Raw genomic sequence first — 6,980 nt, 5'->3', positions numbered from 1 at the left:
GTGTCATTCTTGAAATTAATTCCTAGTGGACGCGTCTTGCAAACTCACCGGCTACAATTCGTAAATTGCAATATGTGCCGTAATTATCTAGAAAATAATTCGTGATATTTTTAATTAGATGAATATGTGTTTCGATATCTCGTGCAAGTGATCTCAGACTCTCTTAATAATCCTGCACAAGGACTATAGAATTATGTTATCTGCAACAGGCGATTCTTTAAAAAATTCCGGAAAACTTAAAGATGATAACCGCGTATAGTGGTATAAATAAATGTGTGTACTTATGTGCATTTAATATGTATTTTGTTCCTTTGATGTCATCAAACTTGCAGTGCACTTGCAGAGCTGCTACTGTGTTCTTGAAGATTGTTTGCTGTTGACGTTTCCAGTATGTAAACAAGGGTGAGGCTTTCTTCGTTTTCTTTTTTTCAGCCAACTTCTCTTCATTCTTTTCGATCGCGCTCCTTCCAGTTATAGACGACCATGATGGTATTTTAGGAGGAGGCCTGTAACGTGATAGGAAAACCAGATGTGAAAAACGCGATCATAACATGCTATGCACATGGGGCACTTGGCTTTCTCGGCACTGTTGGCACAAAGCGACGTACGGGGCTATTTAGAGACGTAATGCCTACTGGCGATCATCAACCATTCAAAGTTATGCTTGAGCAGGGTGTACGCTGTTTTCAAGAAAGCGTGAAAGGGCGCGCGAGCAGCGTGAACCGAACAGCTTACTTGAAGTGCGTTTACGTTGTTTTTAATGGCGCTAAGCATAGTGAGCCGCGCGAACCGAAGAGGTAAAGATTATCGGTCGCATGCGAGAAGTCCAGTCACGTGAGAGGTCCAGGTAACGGCGCGCAAGTAATTACTGAGCAAGAAATTGTGCAGAAATTCTCGATCATTATTTGAATATAAGCGAATAGCCCGAGAGAGAGAGAGAGAGAGAGAGCCCTTTAATGAAAGACAGATTTTAGCCGGTGTATAGACATCGCTGACATGTTACTCTGCGTGTGGAAGGGAACTGGGGAGAGAAAGAGAGAAGGAGACAGGCGAAAAAAAGGAATAAGTTAAAATAAAATTGGGCACTGAGTTTTCCGGCTCATGGCCAACGGCGTGCTATGGTAAAGTCCTTCAATGTATGCACCGTCCTATATTGAGGTGACAGAATTCGCTGCGTGAAAGGTGCATGAGGGTGACAGAGTACAACTAAAGTTTGTCGAGTTGACGAATGTTTTCTAAGTATGCGCATAAAAAGTTCATCGCACGCCTCTTCTGTGTGAGGCAGGCTAAAGGGCCAAAGACACAGTCAAATGGCAAAGGTATCTGTGTAAGCGAATGCATGAAATGTTCATAGAACGCACGTTCGTCGGCATATATATGCTTGATACTCAAACAGGATATGCTCCATGGTTTCAATTGAGCCACAGTTGTTGCAGTGTGGACTTGTCACTTGACCGAAGCGGTACCCGTAAGCCGTTTCCATAGGCGGTGTTCAGGCGAAGACGATGACACATAGTTTCCAAATGACGAGGAATGTTGGGAGTCGATCTGAGATTTGAGTCGATTTAGTAAAGGAAAGGGTAATGTTGGGTCGGCAAGCTCCACAGCCGATCCTTTTCTTCAGAAGCAAATCTTTTAGCTAGTTGGGAAGCATACTATCTAGCGAAATAAATCCGCCTATAGTTTTGGTGTTGAAGACCTTTGCGCACCGCTTCATCTGCTTTTTCGTTGGCCAGTACACCACAATGAGCCGGTAACCACTGAAATTTGATACTGTGACCTGATGCAATAACCAAGAGATGTAAGTACGCAATGTCGAAAGAAACAGGCTGATGTTTTTTTTTTTTTTTTTTTAACAGACTGCACAATGTTTGTAGTGCTCCTTTAGAGTCAGTGAACATCGCCCATTGATCAGGCGCTCGGCGCAGTATATAGAGGACAGTTTCTTTGATGCCGTGAAGCTCTGCTGTCGTTGAGGATGTCCTCCGCTGCAGCCAATAAGATAGCATTTGTCTTGTCGAGGGCACATAAAGACCACAGGAGGAAATCTCCCGAGTGGTTGAGGCATCAGTGTAGATGTGGGTGTGTTGAGTATATTTCTCGTCTAAGTCTAAATAGAGGAGAGTGGTCTGCAGCAGCGCGGCCTGTGGCATTCGACTCTGTCCCATTTACACCGGGTACAAACTGGTTTACATCTAGAGGGGAAAGTGTCCAGGGAGGAAAAGTCGGAGGCAGTAATTTCTGTGGCTGAATAGTCGGAAGAAGGTGCAAGATTTGCACAGCTTGGCCAAAGCCAGACTTACTGTGGGTTACGTGGACGCGGTACATGAAGTGCTTCTTTTCTTGGAGCCCATGCCGAAGATGGGTACTCATTGTTTCTTGGGAAGCAATGACATCTAGCGGTAGACATCCTGCTTCCGCTGCTGTTCCGGAGGCTGAAGAGCCCTTCAGGAGGCCCAGACAAATCCGCAGGCAGTTGTTCAGCGCGGCTTCCAGAGTCATCTTGTTTGCTGATGGTAATCTCTGGAGCACCGGTAGGCAATAGCGCAATGTACCTTCAATATAGGCTTTTTCAAGTAGTACCATTGAGCAGCAGTTGCAGCCCTATCGTGTTCCCGCCGTGAATGTGAAAACTTGCAATGCTGCAGCAATCCTCGCACGTAGTTTTTTAAAGCGAAAGCTTTACTGGCCGCGAACTTGCGATTTCGCCGTGGCGGTGCTCAGAGGAGGCACATAACGTCACAACGCCCCCCCTCCCCCCGCCTCACCGCGGATATTTCTCTCTCTCTCGCTCCCTAGTCACTACTGCGCAGCGCCGCGCCTTTCCGCTTCCGCCGTTTGGTATGACGTCACACCGCGTACCTCGTCGTTGCGCTCGTCTCCGCTCGCTTCGCCAGCTGCGTCGCATGCCTGATAACAGAACTCCCCCACCTGCTCATCCCTTCCCCGCAATTCGATTGCGCCAGCGTATGCGCCCTTTCCCTCGGCATCTTTGTATCGCAAGTCCTACCGCCGGCCACGCCAACCGCCGACAACCACGAAAACAAGCACCACGCACAACGTCGTTTTTGTTCGTCCTTCCTACATGCAATGCAACAAAATGTCTTTCCAAACTCCGTTCGGTTGAAGGCGCAGCGACCGGGCATAATACTGAGGTAATTTCTGGCGCCTGCGTTTGCACCAAGTTTAGGTCTATGACCTGCTTAGTTTGCACGTGTTGAATAAAGCGAGAAATTAAGAGTCCGTCCACGCTGCGTTTTCAACGTGCGTATACACATGGTATACACCGAAGACGCTTGGAAGGGATAGGGCGGCGAGAGGTCACGTGACACAAGCGACCCAATCACCGTGACGGCGGCGCGCGGAAAACTAATGCGATACTGATATTATATATATATATATATATATATATATATATATATATATATATATATATATATATATATATATATATATATATATATATATATATATATATATATATATATATATATTCTTTCTTTTCTTTTTTCAGTGATTATCAGGGAAGCGCAAAGGAGGAATCCCCGCTGCAGTATACACCTCATACATAACTTATCTCGACGGTGGAAATTCCTTGTGTCGCTATATTTATTCAATACGAGACGCGTTACCATCGACAGTCACCGTGAGATGGGTTCCGCCAATTTTTGAATACAAATAGCAAATATCGAATATCGAACAGTCAAATGCAGGCGCATATACGTATATATAGCAGGAATATTTATTCGGTTCTGTCAGGTACCGCGGTTGTATTGAGTAGAGCAAGAAAGACAGCTGTCACGGACAAGTGATCAATCTTAAACATGAGATCCTCACTAATTATCAATTGCACGAACAGCCAAACCTTAGAGCCTGGTTGCAAACAAGCTTTCCAATACCATTGAATTGTTGCCGAAAATGATTAGAAGTTGGGAAAAGGAAATATTTCACCGACGATTACGATACTCCGTAATGCGAATTTTGAGCGCAGCTGTTAGGGCGTTTTGAAATCGCGGTATATTAATTGTGGCAAAGAATTCGATTCCGAACGACAGCCTCTGCTCGGGCAGATCGTTTAGCAGCAGCGACAGGCGAAGCATTCAAACCGGTTGCATCGCTCAATGTTCAGAAAGAATAAAGAAAGCGTGAACACGGGAACGCGCGCGCCGCAGGCGAAGTAGCGCATGCGCTGTGGGTCTGAAGCCCGAGCCAGCGCTGTTTCCGCACTCGCCGCATGCCTGGTCGCCGCCGGCTCTCCGCTTTCCTTCTCACCCTTTCGCCATACCGTCCTCCGCTTTCCGCCTCATGGTCCCGCGGCATCCTCCTCTCAGCGTTCCTCCTTGCACCTATTCGCTCTCGCTGCTTTTTTCATCCCCCCGCTGGCGCCGTGTTCCCCCTCATCTTTCGCTACGCTCGTTCGCTCGGTTACAAGTGACGCCGACGCTAAAAGGACCCGTTGCAAGGAAAACATCACAGATTGTAGCGTGAAAGATAAAACTGCTACATTATTAGACTGGCAGAAACACTAAATGAGAGGCTACAAGGAAAATCACAGGTTGTCATGCATACGCGGCTTCCGCCGAGATACAAAAAAACAGAGCCTACATCGCGCATTTTGTCTCTGCATTGCTTCGAAAACTCTTGTCTTTAACTAACTTCTGATGACTTGCGACACTTTATTTAGTATAGGGAGAATACCTATGCTAAGTAGTAATCAGGCTAATTACCATTCGTTTGTTGCGATGTACCGGGCTTTCCACAATATGCCTTCGAAGTCGCTTGAAATTACGGAACCTGAGATAAGTATTTCCCCTTGATTACTTTTACCACAGAAGCGCACATTTGAAAATGATTCGGTGTAGTTAGACGATTATTCAGATCAGATTAGTTAACTTTCTAAACAAAATAGACATGCGATTGGTCCAAATCAAAAGCTTTTAGCGTGCCATCCGGGCATCTCGTATATATCGTTTCGAGAAATTAAAAAAAAAAAGTTGACGCCGCTAATTTTTACAGCGTAATCAACTCCGGTCGATTTCAAAAGCGATACCATGCAGCCGAAAAGCGCGACTGTCACGCCCTTAATAGACGACCATGCATGAGCGACCCGACTGCTTACGCCTTACCGTCGGGCGAGCACGAAGTCAGCGCGATTGAGGCTTGTTAAGGACTATTCTATATGTCAACGCGACGTTACAGTAACTGGCCAGTACGAGTTCAAGTTATCCTGTTTCACCTTTGTTTATATAGATAAGGGTTATCCTGTTTCCACGCCACCCAATGAAAATTTTTCTTTGCTTTCGGCACTTGCTCTATGGCACTATACTGACCTCTTGCATAATGCCGACAACCCGCGCTCACATCGGGTTTTCTTCACCGCCGTGAAGGGTAGGTGTGCGGGCGAGCGCACTCCGACGCGCGTAGCGAGTTTGTGGTCCAAGCGAGTTGTGATACAGGCCGTGCCGGCCGTTCGTCCGTATTTCACGCTAACTGCAACAGTCAAGTGCAATTGAAAGGAATGTGTAAAGCGCACACATGGCTAGTCCTGACACGGCACTAGCCGCGCGCGCGCGCGCGCGTGTGTGTGATTGCAACTGATGGAATCAGGAATGACGTTAAACTCGACAAAAGTTATAGCTCCTGCAGTCGAGGACACTTCGCGTCGCATTGTCAACGACAATGGCGCAAGCGCGGTAATATGCGAAAAATATATTTTACAAGCAGTGAACCGCGCTAAACAACAGGACGAAGAGAGGGATACAGACCACAGCGCTGTGGTCTGTGTCCCTCTATTCGTCCAGTTGATCAGAGCTGTTTACTGCTCGCAATCGTGAACCAACCAGCCCAAATGCGTATTCTTCTATATTGTACACCTATCCTGCTACGCTGAGCGAATCTTGCGATCGCGAGGATCTTTTATGCAGCGAACACGCTGTGTGTATGTCAGTGCACCGCAGCAAACACAATGAAACCAGCAGCAGAGCCTGCGCGGCTAACACACATGCGCGCGTTCTGCGCTAGCCCCGCTCACTGTAGTGGCGGGGAACCAGTGTGCGCAGTGGGTTGTCGGCATTATGCAGGATGTCTTCGACATATATAGCTGTTTCATTTTTCTTTTTTTCTTGGTGGGGGCGGGGGGCATTTCATCTGGCCCTGCGGTCGTGTTATTAGGCTTCTTTTCTGCTGCTTATTTTTTCCAGTTATGGTTCCTTAGATCGTTTCTTCCTACTTGGATAACTGTGGCAATTCTAGAGCTAATACATGCAGTGAGCCTGAACTCCTTTGGGCGACGGGTGCTTTTATTAGACCAAGATCGATCGGGTTTCGGCCCGTATTGTGTGGTGACTCTACATAACTTTGTGCTGATCGCATGGCCACGAGCCGGCGACGTTTCTTTCAAGTGTCTGCCTTATCAACTTTCGATGGTAGGTTACTTGCTTACCATGGTTGTTACGGGTAACGGAGAATTAGGGTTCGATTCCGGAGAGGGAGCCTGAGAAACGGCTACCACATCCAAGGAAGGCAGCAGGCGCGCAAATTACCCACTCCCGGCACGGGGAGGTAGTGACGAAAAATAACAATACGGGACTCTTTTGAGGCCCCGTAATTGAAATGAGTACACTCTAAATCCTTTAACGAGGATCAATTGGAGGGCAAGTCTGGTGCCAGCAGCCGCGGTAATTCCAGCTCCAATAGCGTATACTAAAGCTGCTGCGGTTAAAAAGCTCGTAGTTGGATCTCAGTTCCAGACGAGTAGTGCATCTACCCGATGCGACGGCTCGGACTGAACATCATGCCGGTCCTTTCTTGGTGCACTTCATTGTGTGCCTTGAGAAGGCCGGTGCTTTTACTTTGAAAAAATTAGAGTGCTCAACGCAGGCGAGTCGCCTGAATAAACTTCTGAATAAAGCCTGAATAAAGCTGCTACTAGATCTGCCGTTCTGTTGCTGGATCTGCTTGAGCCTGAACCACGGTGGCTT

Source organism: Dermacentor andersoni, chromosome 6 (genome assembly GCF_023375885.2).
Source record: "Dermacentor andersoni chromosome 6, qqDerAnde1_hic_scaffold, whole genome shotgun sequence".
In the NCBI taxonomy this organism is placed as follows: Eukaryota; Metazoa; Arthropoda; class Arachnida; order Ixodida; family Ixodidae; genus Dermacentor; species Dermacentor andersoni.
The sequence above is the reverse complement of the archived record's forward strand: the minus strand, read 5'-3'. Positions refer to the sequence as shown.